Here is a 14,084-nt window from a genome sequence, read left to right on the forward strand (position 1 = left end):
CACAATACAACACAAAATAACAGAAACAGGATGGCACAGAACCCGACCAGCAACTAAAACGAAACCATTCCCAACTGCTTTCGTGCTGGCTTTAAAATTATTAATCTATAAATTGCAAATGTTACCAGGAACCCCCGGCACCGACCACGACCCAGTTTCAACAATGTCCGAGATTCATCCGAGGGTTTTGTACTTGTACCAGAATCACACACACCAGAATCTTTAAAGGGCGACTGCCAGGACTCTTGTGGTTAACCAAACGATTTTAGGCCTGGCCAAGTCCATTTGTGGATCCACAAATCTGTCTGTTCAGTGTCTTTATTGTTTCTTGGCTCCTAAGTGTCGATAAATACTCATAAAGAAGCAGCAACAAGGGTTTGTGGAAGGCTCTTTTTGAACTGAGTCGATGATTCCATAGATTGGCATTGCTTTCCACAAAATTGAGTATTTTTTGGCATTGAAATTGTGAAAGTAATAAAACATATCGAACCCTGTTTGAGCAAACATATCGCTAGAAAAATCTGACCAAACAGCCTTGAAAGAATTTATGACAATGTGTCTGGGTTCTATCGAAAACGAAACACAGAGACAGACACAAAAAGGCCATCAATGCCCCGCAGCCAAGCAGACAGACATCAATGTAACCTTGAGACAAAACCATTGAATCCCCCACCTCCCCAGGCACACAACTTCTTTGTCGGAGGACTCCAGTCTATTGAAATATAGAAAAAGGACACAGAGACAGAGTCTATATTTGGGAACATTCTAAATAATTTATCAATGCAAGCACCTCTGAAATATATTTTAAATGGCAAAAGCTGTCAAGTGGAATCTTGCATATCAAATGAATCTGTTCCAAAAAAAGGGCTTACAAAGAAAGAAAAAGCGAAGAGGACAAGGACCGTGGTAAGTGTTGAAAATGCGTTTAAAATTGTCGCTAAAAGGCAGCACGTCCCACGAACGACGCCACGTTCAACCCCAACCCCAACGAAATGGAAAGGGAATGCCAAACGAGAGAGAGAGGGCCAGGCCAAGAAAGAGCACAATAGCGAGGCGAAAGAATGGTTCACTTAAAATTAAAATCACGCATACGCAGCATTCAACAGAAAGTGCCAAAGTCAGCCAAAGAAATCGCTTTCAATACGCTGCTGCCACACATAAATCAGAGTTAGAAGGGCCCACGGCCCCCCCACGGCCCCCACTCATGACAAATAGATTCAATGCAAAAGAGCAATTAATAATCAACTTGGGATAACGTATAGCGTATAACAATCTGCCGGGAATTGGGTCAGTGTTTAGCAAGCTGAAAAGAATCATTTGTCAATTCGGATGGACAGTAGTCGGCAGTCGGTCAGTCAACCGTGGCAAAGTGCCTTCAAATTATGCTGAAGGAATTCGCCCCTCTACCTCTGGGGCAGCAGATGCCTGTTGGGTTTTATTTTTATTGATTGAGTTGGATTCTGTGTTGTTGGAGGGTTAAGAAGGAAGCCTGGAAGCCTTTCCTAGTGTGGCGTAATGAAGTAGTTTGACATGAGTCTAGTTCATTGGACTATTTAGATGTTAGGAGAATGAAGCTCGGAATGCTATGGTTACTATGGGGTGCTATGAGATCCAAGCTATAAGATAATCGCTACTCGTTACTTGCTACTACTCGCTACTGCTTGCTATAGCTACTACTCGCATGTTCACTTCAGAATGTTCGAAGAATAGAGTACAGAACGCTGTGGTTACTATGGGTTGCTATGAAATTGCAGCTAAAAATATACTCGCTACTCGTTACTCGTTACTTGTCACTCGCTACTCGTTACTCGTTACTTGTCACTCGCTACTCGTTACTACTTTCTACTGAAACTCGCTACTCGCTGCTACTACAATAGAAAATAGAAATAGCAAATATAATTTTTCAATTCAATAAAATTTGACTTCAATTTTATAAAACTTTTGTGTTGATTTATTGTTTTCTTTGCTCCTCAATTTCTCTGTGTAGTCCTATGTTGAAAGTTTCCATTTAAACTCGATTAGTCTTGGACAATGATTCGCCTTATGAATCCTTCCTTCAGAATGAGGCATTCATTGCCACTTAAGCGATCAATTTCGCATGCTTCTCCCTTCGATTTGCAGTCAATTTCATGAAAATCTGCACACAATTACCAATTCAAACCAGTTTGAAGTTTCATAGCCTCAAACATCGCCTGGCTGGCCCATGAAGGATGCCGATGCCGATGCCCATGACATTGCCATTTCCGGACGACTTTTCTATGGCCAAAACTCAGGCCAAAGCAAATCGGATTGCGTATACGCAGCGTATACACAATGGAAGGCCCAAGGAAGAGGCCGTGAATGCATTGTGGCAGGAAACTTATCAAATTTTCGGCAATAGTCGGTGACGATGATGATAATGATGATGGCTGGGCTGGGCTGGTCTGTTGCGTGAGGCACCTCCGCAAAGAGCAGCTTAATTAGTTTCATTGTTTGAAATGGCTGCCAGTGGATGCTGCGGCCACTGATTGGCCCAACCGAATGCACACACGAGAGTGGCTTAGCGTCCAAAATCAATATTGGCTCACAGACTCCCACTCCCACTTCTAATTAGGCGTACTCGTAAATCAGTATTAAATTGGGCGACTTGAATAGATTTATGAGTAGTCCCAAAAGTAATGCGAAGATTCCTCTCCATTTGCAAATTTATTTGCCCTTTGGGGGGCGGCATCAACTCCCCCTGCAGTCCCATCTAATCTATATATTGCCATGCTCTGGAGAGTACGCCATTTGGCTGACGTCAATTGAAAGATGATTCTCTTTGCGCACTCGAAATGTCAACGGCAAGACCTCAAATCCGCCACCAGTCCAGTCCCAATCGGTTCATCAAATTCTCATTGATTGATTGAGATTAATTTGGAGGCAAGAAAACTATAAAATATCAACAGCTACAACTTCGAGTCGAGTTGATTTCGAACCAGAGCAACAGGTTGCCTTATATGTCGTCTGTTTTTGTGCAAGTTTTACATTTTTGGCCATCAACGAGCAGGGGGTTCAATGCTTGAGTTCAATGTTTTAAGCCAAAAATAGAGCTAGAGATAAAATAAATGGTTTGAAACGAGTTCAGAGCCATTTGATGGCATTGATTGCGTTTTTGGGGCCACACAGAGAGAGAATATGGAAATTCCAAAAGATTCCTAATTTTATTGGGAGCGAAGGAAAATCATTATTAGGATTTATGAGGCCCATACACAGAACAGATAACAAAACTGAGACAAGCTTCCATAAATATAACTGATGGTTGAGCCAATTTAACCCAAAAGTCACGGGCATAAATCTCGAAAGGGGCGGGATATATACGTTATGGGAGTGAAGCCCAAAGGAGAGGCAAACAAACAGAACAGCAATAACTTTATTAGCCAAATTGTTTGATTATTTCTTCAAGCAGCAGGTGCTGAAAGGTGCCACAAAAGCTAATAGAGTCATCGTTTTCACTCGGAAGTCTCAGTCCATTTATTTGATTTTAGGTGGAATATTGGGGTGAAGATTTGGCCACTGGTTTCCGGCCCAAGAAGCAAAGGCTGCTATTTTCATCACAAATATTTTCTAGGCAGAAATAATAGATTTTAAGTAATATTTTTGCTGATGAAAACATGATAGGACCGGACTCAGAAGAACGAGGATTAGGATAGCAGCGTGCCTTAGTCTTTAGTTGTAGGTTAAATCCCCAGTCGCCCCGTATCCCCTATCCTCTATCCAATCCATGGTGCCAGCACTCTCTATAATCCACAAACACACAGATCACAGAGGAAAGAGCTTCCTCAGTCTGTCAGAGAATTCGAATTCGTATTCCTGCTGTCTTAGAAGTTTCTGTGCCTCTCCAAGGGAAGTTCCTAAGGGAACTGTTTCTTTAAATGGACTTCCGCTGGACTTCCAAGATGCGCATCATGAATGATGGACTTCCCAAGCTAATAGCCCACGCTTTAAAGTTGAAAGTTTCCTTCTTAAAATTTGTTCATTCTTCTTTGCTTTCATTCTATTATTCCCTATTCCCTCTATGCCCAACAGATGGCCTTTTTTCGGTGCCCCAACAAATGTCTTCATTTTGGGTTTTCTTTAAATTGCAAAATTCCCTTTTCTAATTAGCGACAATTTTCTTTTTCTTAGCTATAGCGCTGCCAAGATTTTAATTTTCTTCATTTACTGTATCTCTCTTTGTGTCTCTCTGTACATATACGAGTGTGTATCCCCCTAATTCACTCAACCTTAACCATTATTTGGTTTTATCTTTGTTGTTGTTTGGTTTTGTTTGGTTAGCCGAGAGTAGAGTAGAAACGGCAGAGATTTCTTTAATCTTGGTGCTTGGTGGCTCCGTTTCTCTGGTCCCAGAGTGTGTGCAGTCTTCCAGCTGAATGCTTTCGCATCGAAAGAGCTGGAAAGAGCTCCTAACTGCATAATTTAGTAATTGGAACGTATCAAATGTAGTTTTCACCCAACAAGAAAAAACGCATGCCGTCTGAGACTTAATCGTGGATTGCAATCTGTTTCGGTTTCGCTATCTGTTTCTTCGTTTCGTTTCGTTTCGTTTCGTTTCTTTGCTGCAGTCCAAATTGTGGCAGGCCACGCCCAAAGGGGGCAGCTAACCCAAGTCTCCATCAAAAGAACAACAAAATTCAATTAAAAGTCTATGCACGCCATCAAAAAAATATTGACAAACTCTCGTCTCGTCTGCAAGCCCACCCCCAAAAAAAGATACAGAAATACAAAGCGAAAGGCGACGACCATTGAACTCAAATTTTCTGACTAAAAGTGTGCACACACACTCGTTTATGCCACATGACATGGGCCCCAAAATCTTGTTATTCAGTCCGTCTCTCAGGCCATGCAATAAAAGTTTTTTTAACAAAAAGGATACTGGAATAACTCAGAAAAAGTGAGAGAAAGAGTGGTCTCTGAAAGGGCTTTTATTTTGTGGAATATCAATTAAATATAGTTTGGTATATTTTCTGTTGATTTATGCATAAATACGAATATTGAGCAGACTAGAGGAAAACTTTACGAATTTAATTGAAAGACTAAAACATGGGCAAATATTTTATGTAAATAAAAATAAAATACGAAACCCTTGGTAATCCCAAGAAGTAATTCGCTTTGAAAAGCTGTTCAATCAGTTTTCCATCTGAGAACAAATTTGCATCTAAGCTTTCATCGCAGGGCAATTTCCGTCAGCTCATTATTTTTTTATTTGCCATAAAACTCGTGATAGTTTTCACTTTCAAACATTTCCTGTCTAAGACAATTTCCCTTTTTTTTTTATTGCTCAATTTCTTGGGCACAAACTTTGCTTTAGATTTTTTACGATAGATTATAAAACCTCGGAGTTTATTTCCTCCGAGAAGAGCAAAAGATTTGTATCTGGCTTTAATGGCAATTTTTGGGCCGGCATTTTACCTTAACTATTGGCCATAAAGAAAATGTTAACAGAAACCCCCATCGCCAGCTGCTGGTGACTCGGGCAGAGAGCTGTTCAATGACCCCAAAAGCGTTCGAACCTGTAGAGCAAACAGATAATTATTCGATGCATTTTGGGGCAACACCGGAGGAGAGATTGACCCAACAAGTTAATGGGAAAAACTCACAATGTGCTCGAATCTCCCAGCACAACACCCTCGCACACACACGAACACCCGCCCCCGCCCCCGCCCCCCAGCTTGCTGCCGTTGAAAGATAGATTGTGTGGTGGCAACTGCAACATGTTATGCAACCTCGGCTGTGGCACAGATGGAGATGGAAATTGTGTGCCATGCCAACCGAATTGCGGCCGCATCGGCATCACCAGCAGCAGCAGCAATTGCAAATTGTTTTGGTAGCAAAATTTGTGTGGCATCTTCATCGCTATCTCCTCCTCAGCCAAACGATGGGTAACAAACACACTCTGGCTTCCTGCACTGCACTCTGGGCTGCAGCTGCAGTGGCAGTGGCAGTTGCAGTTGCAGCAAACAAGTTTCGCTTTGTTTTGCAAAACTCAATTAAATAAATATATTTGTACTTTTTATTTTTTCGGTTTCTTTTGGGGCTTGAACTTCCTTTCTATTTCTGCTAAGGTCAGGCCATAAATTAGTCATCAAAACGAGACGCTTACGAAGGGGCTTGTGTGGGAATGTCAGGCTGATATGATCATGGGTGGCCAATTAAAGTGGTGCCGGCTGGGGATGGCTGTGGGGGATGGCTGCATGTATTTTATTTTCTGCTACTGCTAGGCATTTTATATTTATTGCATTTGTGGTGGAGTTGCTGGCTAAAAAATACCATTTCTGGGCCTTGATTTTATGGTGACTGCTTGTAAAACTTGCGATTAATTGGGACCCGAAGCAGCTAACTTCAGAAGCTAAAACCCAACTGTTTAATGGTATTTATTGTTTGGCACAATGAAACAGATTTAAAGGAAGGTTTTCTTGCATACAGAGTAGGACTTACTACGAGGAACATTCATTCATCGAAGATCATCGATATCTTCTTCTGAGCAGTAGGGCAAATGCGCAGTGTTGCCATGAGATCGATTATTCCTTATCGTATTGGTCATTTACAACACTAACAGCATTTTCCTTGATATTTAACTGTATCTTTGTTTAACATTATATATTCCGTCTCCTCAAATCCGACAATTTTGAAGATACGAGAAAGCCAAAAGAAAATATTAATAAGGAATGATCATATCTACTAGATAATAACAGTAGGTTTGGATCGGATCAATATTATAGAAAAGCTAAACCATCAAGACCTGCATTTTGTAGCATATTTAAGCATCCTTAAGGACTATCTTTTGAATTAAAATAAGACCAGTCCTTTCTAAAAATGTAAACTAACAAAAAACAACATAAATTCCTTCTTGAAATCGGCGTAATATTAAAATAAATAATAGTTCGTTTTGAAACCCTTCTAACCCCCCCAAACCCGATTCAAAAACTCTCAGCGATAGGGCTTTGCAGCCAGGCCTTAGTTGTTGTCCACCAAATACCTAGTTCATTTACGTTGTTTATTTTTGGGCTCCCGAGGCGGCCTTAGAGCGCCACATAATACTCATAGTTGAGGACCGAAGCCAGCCTCGCCCTCTGCCACGCCTCTGGAGCATCATTTGCAGTTAGTGGCGGCAGATGAGGCTGCAATAAATTGCAAGTTGCAGCCAGGCGGCAGCTGTTGCATGTTTGAGGTTTTGTGTGGGGAAGTGCCTGGGTGTCTGTGTATGTTTTGTGTCCAAATTGCCGCTTTGAGTGACTTTGCCCAAGTGCCTATGACTCCGCCACCCCTCGGGGGGGCAGCACCACTCCTCCTGCAGACAAGACAGGGCTGCTGCTATGCTGTGCCTCGGTTGCGACAAGAGATATCTTCATAAAATATATTGAAAGTGCTTTGCATAAATTTCGGTCAGGCTGGGTCGTTCTTGGGCCTCTCTCTCTCCCTCTCTCTCTCTGACAATGGTTTATTGCATATTGCTGCGGCTCTGCCTTGGTGCTTTGCGGCTGCCCCAAAAGAGGCACACAATACTGAGTTTAACCTTTGACTTGCGGCTCTCACTGAGCAGAAAAAGAGAAAGAGTGAAAAATCAATTAAGGTCAGAGCCAGTGAAATTATCATGGAAAATATATGTGTACTCTTTGCCACACATTAACGCACTTCACAATCAACTGGTGGCCGCCTATTCGGGTCATCCATTAAGACAAAACTCGCATCGAAACGAATCGCTCTTCAGATACAGATACATTTATAGTGCAGACAACTATAACGAATTGTGGACTCTATTATTGCTTTCCTTACTTTGGCTTTTTTTTTCTCGTTTTCTCGATTTGCTTTGTGTTTGATTGTCTTTGGTGTTTGGTGCCGTTTGCTCTTTGCCAGACAATGTGTGACTCTGACTCATGTGCACAAAGAATTTTCAATGATTAAGCACAAATAGAAGTCCAGCAGCTGCTGACCGCCCTCCAGCAAAAAAAAAAAAAAAAAAAAAAATAGATGAAATATATAGGCACTGTGGGTCAAAGGCAGGGAAAACGATGGTGAAAAACATATTTTATATGTAAATTAGCTTCTGCACATCAAATTTACAGAAATCTGCATGCTTCTATGTACTTATGTAGAATTTTATAAGCTTGTTTTTAGCTAGGACTCTCGTCTCTCTTCAGCCGTTACATTCAATGGATATACAGTTAAAATTCCATAGCTCTTGACTTAAATTTTATATATTTCGAAGTGAAATGGGTGGCAACAGCGTTTAAAGAGCACATTATGTCCAACTAAGACGAAGTCTCCATAAGTCGAACGTTTTCATAGGATAATAGTGGATCGACCTATGGAACTTCCTCCGTAGTTTTTTCTAATGTTTAAATTTTATTCGAAAAGTCAACTTGAGATCTAATATTATGGGGTTTCTCTCTATAACCTCCTTCTGTTTTTTTTTCTTAAGACTTAATTTTCGTAATACTGAATTCCAGTAATATCCTCTGTCCGATTCTAAACACTGAATATCTGTCTCTGTCTTTCTTAAATTACGGAATGACTTTTTTATATATCCCTAAACGAATAAATATGTGGTATTATGCAGAACCATATTTTAAATCAAAATTTAATAGAAATAATAGTTTTACAAATTCAATGACCCTCGTATCTTAGTGCTCCATGAATGAATTTTAATTTGCTTATTCTTTAATTAAATATAATGTATTTCCTTCGTTTTGCCACACGTTTTAACCACTGTGCGTAAAGGGAGACCCGGCACATGTCATCAGTCAGGCTACAGTGAGCTCACTCATGGCATGGCTCATGGTCTGGCGTTACAGATACACATAGAGATACATTTGAGACAGTTCAACAATCAGTTGATGGATGCACTGTTTGCCTAGGGTCTGGTTGGGTTGGGGGGGGGGAGGACAATTTGCCCGAATGTGGAGACATACTCGCATTAATGCGCAGAATTCTGCTATTCCGCTTCGCTGGAAAATGCAATTTTTATTCCACAGTTAAATTAGATATTGTTCTGTTCTGTTCTGCTTCGGGGTAAATGAGTAGCACCAAATTGTATCTGTGGTGACCCCAAAACCATGATCATCCTCATCATCCGCAGTGGTCGTTGCGGCCGTTGCGGTCTGTGTTTATTTATATTGGAAATTGGTTTTGGAAACGTATCCATTATATTTGGCACCGTTTTAATTAGTTTATTAGTACAGCCAATGGGGCTAATATTTGACCGCATTTCGAATTTCGCTAATCAAGCTAATAAAACAGATTAAATATTTATTAATGCATTGCAGGGCAGTGCATATTTTTTCGATTTTCTATTACATTCAAATATTTATGGCTGAACGCAAAGCATTCCGTTCCAGTGATTAGGCTTAGCATTTTGATTATGAATATTTCACAAGGTATTTAATTACAAATAAACACTTTAACATTTGCACACAAGTATGTACTTCATTCCGGGGCTTCAGGGGGTTTTAATAATGGATTCAAAGTAATGTTTTGTATTATTTATGCAGCAGAGGAGGACTGCGCAAACACTTGATTCACTTTAAAGCTATTCAAGCTGCTAAATTAGAGGATTTTATTAAATTTCGACTCTCGAAGAGTCGTATGTTGCTATTAGAATTCGTAACTGTTTTCATTGCAACTCATTGCAGACTCCACAAACGCCACTACTACTCTCAGAGCATTGCTAAACCCTCCCTCAAAAGCAATCATTGCAGGCGACGCAAATACCTGGTCACTTTTTCTCTTTCAGAGGAACACGCTCAACGCGCGCTCTCTTCTTCTTGTCGCTTTTGATCCTCTCTGAGCGAGTCGTCTCTCTGCCGACGCACTCTCTCACGAGCTCCTACAGAGCAATGGGACAGGCGGCGAGCAAGAACAATCATGCACAGCAATGCGACAGGCAGTGGACGACAACCAACGGTAAATCGTAACGAAGGGCAACGGAAGATATCACTGTAAACAATTTTGCAGTGAATTCTAGGACAGCAAACAGACCAAATGCACCGAGAATAATTGTAGGATATTTACAAGACCAAGAAGTGGTTTTCGAACCTAAAAACTATTTGTTATGTAGGATCAGGATCAGAATCTGAACTGATTTACATTTGCAAATCGGCGTGTTATTTATAATAAAACGAAGAACTCTGCAATTGGATTGCTTTTGCATCCCGTACTATATAACGTAGCTACTTAATTTTTATCCATAAACCACACACAACTCTTTCATCCTCCTCTTTTCCTCTCCATTTTATAGCCTGAACATCGGTTTAGCCTTCTTTTCAACCTTCTCCATCTCTATGGCAAACACCAGCTACTGTTTGGCGTTTCCTTCACGTCTCAAACTCCTCTCATCCGGAAAAGCAAGTCATTGAAAATGTGGGTGGCCTCATCAGTCAGGCAGACAATGCAAGTGGCTGCCACAGAGCTGCTCGCATCTACAGATCGCATCTCTTGAGATTGCCAAAGCAACTACAATCTGTGATTTGGGTGGTTCTCCTACAGAGCAGGGTTATTCCCAGAAATGAGAGCAGACAAGCCATCGCACCAAAGAGCTCTGAAATTCTACAACAGCTTGAACTGTTTTGAACTTTTTGAACCCTATTAAAAATTCAAATAAAACCAACTTAAAGTAGAAACTGTAATATCCATTTCCACGAACGTGTTTACGTTTCTAAAACTGAACTGCAAAGGTCATCTTTGTGGCGAAATTGCAAACAATTTAGCTCGAACCCATCCCAAATGCAATTATGGCAAATTTTCAATGTCTAGCCCTCTTTTGAGGGAATAAAGCCACAAACCACACGGAAGCCCACACCCACACCCACACAGCAAACCGAATCACAGTTGGCCACAAAAAAGGAGAAGCAAACTTTTAGCCAAAGCTCAAAAGCGGAGGTGAATGCCACTACTTAAGTGGCTAAAAGTGTCCGAAAAAAAAAACGGTGGAAAAAACCCCCAACAGGCATTTTTGGTATTCAGCTGGCTTCGAGGAGATCAAATAAGAAAAAAACGAATGGTATGGGGTATGGTACGGTCGACAATTGGAGACAGTATATCATGCATTTGAATTGTCTGGTTGTCGGGTCTGTCTTCGGGCCGGGACTGGGGACTGGGACTGGGACTTTCTCGAGTTGTTCAATTGTTGTCGCTGCTGTTCGCTCGTATAATCGCTGTTTGGTTGTACTTTCACTTGCCAGAGTTTTAAAATGTTTTTCGTATTTAAATGATAATCTTTAAATTGACATTTAAATGTTTTTTGATCATGAGTCACGGCAGAGGGTTTTCGATGGCATTAAAATGTCAATTTGGGCTTAAGGTTTTGTAAAAGGGATCGTGATCATCGGGGCATCTGTGACCCCAAATATAGTGGTAGGGATTGAAACACCTAACCTACCTAATAGATCTCCATAATAAGCACATTTATATAGAATAAAGAAATGGTTATTCAAATCATATCTAAACCAAAGTCTGGTGCGAAATATGGGTCAGATTTTGACCCAAATTAAATCAACATCTATCTGCCGCCTATTCAACGAGCTCTCTTTTTGTGCGGCTTGGTTTCTTAACTCGGACAGATGCCATCATTAAATAATAATTATTTAATACCCCCCTCCAAAGACCCACAATTTTTGTGTATCTCACTTTTGTTTTTGTTTGGCTGCTTGTTTGTGTAATCGCCTGGAAGTAGCACTTAAGGGAAGTGTTGGTGTATATTTTGTGTTTTTTTGGTTTGGGCGCCCACGGGGCTCCCTCGCCATATGACTGCTTGTTAACTGCTCTTGTAACAGAGAGCTTGTTGTAGTTGTATGTACTCGCATGTCTTTGGGTCTCGTCTCCTCCTTTTGGCTGTCATAATGAACTTGAACTTTATGACGCAAAAGACACGTTAAGTTGACGAGTGTTGGGCAAACAGCTATGTCTGCGAGGGAAGTGCTCCTCCCGTCTCCTCCCGTCTCGTCTCGTCTCTTGTAAAATTCGATGTTGTTTATTTTTATAATTATTGTGGAGTTGGTGGAGTTGGAGCCTGTTTGACGACCCTTGGGTTAGGTCACAAAAATATTTAAAAATAAAAACTATTTGTGTTAGTTGGTCAAGTGGCCAAAGGTTAAGGTAAAGGTTAAACATTAGTTTGTGTAACAGGTCCATGAATGAGTGGTGTAAGGCCTGTTTATGGCTATAGATTACAGGTTTAGAGGCCCATTAGCGGTTTTTAATGATGGTTTAAGACCCCAATTAAGAAAATAATTGAACATATCCAACCTATACTCTTTATCGTTGAGTCACTGAACCTTTTAGTCATGCTAAGCAGCACATAAATACTCCACAGTATAACAGTGAGGCCTCGTTTTAGAAGGGAAGATTATTCTTTATATTTATTATTATTACTCAAAGTACTCAAAGCCATATACTATTCCTTATAGACTTGCCTCCAGGATGATCTTAACGTTCCATTGCCCTGTAAATTTGTTGTCGAATTCCCCCCAAATGTCATATAAGCCCTAGTCCATCTACAAACACATTTTTCACTTGAAAATTGCTTCAAAAAAATATATATCTCTTCTCGTTCTATTTATCTTGGTTTCAAGTGCTCTTATTGATGGCTCAAAGTTCATCTTGCGCCAGCTGTCAGTGGCAGTTCCTTGTTGTCCCGCTATATACAGCTACAGATACATGTGCGAGTATATATCTTGTATCTGGCTCTATCTTTCTCTTGTAATCCCTCTGACCGCTGCTCAGTTTGTTTTGCTCACGAAACAAAAATCATTTCCCTGCCCGCATTTATCATTGTTATGCCATTTCGGGGTCTGCTGCTGGCTGCTGGCAATAGGAAGCAGAAACAGTCCAAACAAGTTGTAAAATAACAATAAAAATCAGCGAAATGAAATTGAAAGTGGCCCAGAGGCAACAACCAACTAGAGATGCCAGCAGCACACACACACAAACACACAGATCGATGGATACACACAGAAAAGAAGATGATGGGGAGGGGGTGGAGAAACTATAAAAAAAAAGTAAAATTATTAAGCGAAACCAAACGACCTTGTCTCAATGCGTTGGGTTACGGTTACGTTGCGTAATGGAAGGCAGACTGCGAAAAAGAAGAGCAAAAGGCAGCAGCAGCGACCGCAAAAAAAACCACACCAACTATCAGAAGAAAGATATGGTAGCTTAAGAATGGTCGAAGGTTCAGATACACTTGCATTTCGAGGGGAATTATTGGGGGTAAACATATGAAAACTGATAGCTATTTAGGCCATTCATTGGTCCTTCTCTTTGGCACAAAGATGCCCTTGAAAGCCACAGGATATGCGGTACCAATGTCCCTTAGAGACTAGCTATACCCCCTTTAAGAGTATATCAAGAGCGTCGACCAATCTGAGCTTCTACAGCAGATGGTCACGCCAGACAGAGGGCAGAGAGGAGACCGGTAGATAACCGGTTGGGGGACCATTCAAAAAGATATAGCCAGAGCCGGTTGAGCGAGAAGTTTGTCACCACCACTCCCCTACCCCTCCACGCCCTGCTCCCCCTTTGTCGACAAATTAGTTGGAGAACAAAAAACAAACTAAACACCCAACAAAAGTCAGCTCTCGGTCTGTCGGTCTACGCAGATAAGCATCTTTAATTATTCATCGTAAGTCAAAAGGCCCACCAAATGCCAAAGAAGCAAATAAACTTTGTAATTTCCATTGGGATTGGTATCGGTATGGGACCCTCTTTGGGTCTGACTCTGACCAGTTTCCATTGGCAGCAAAACATCAAAAAATCAAGACAACTTGTTTGATAAAATGCTTATTTGTTGGCTGGCCAAAGAGCAGAGCCATCAAATGGGATGGAGTGTGGTAAAGATTTCTAGACGATTGGGGGTGGTCTTGGCTTGGACTTGGGTGGGTTAAATAGAACACAAATGTACAGATCTTTAACAGTAAGTGAAGCAACAGTTGTGGCATGTCCATGCCAGGAAAGGCAAATTTTATATAAATTATTATTGAAATTACCATGTGGCACCTGTGTTTCTGGAAAAGCTTCATTTGAACTACTTTTTTCAATTTTAAAGTGCCATATTTAAGCTGGAAACACTA

General features: G+C 40.9%; 1 protein-coding gene across 3 annotated transcripts in view; it reads right to left on the reverse strand.

The window, feature by feature from the left end:
* LOC108163930 (polypeptide N-acetylgalactosaminyltransferase 2) overlaps window positions 1-14,084 on the reverse strand; it is a 29,675-nt gene that overhangs the window by 3,364 nt on the left and 12,227 nt on the right. The gene's annotated exons all lie outside the window — the stretch shown is intronic.

This window comes from Drosophila miranda, chromosome 4 (genome assembly GCF_003369915.1).
Source record: "Drosophila miranda strain MSH22 chromosome 4, D.miranda_PacBio2.1, whole genome shotgun sequence".
Taxonomy (NCBI): Eukaryota; Metazoa; Arthropoda; class Insecta; order Diptera; family Drosophilidae; genus Drosophila; species Drosophila miranda.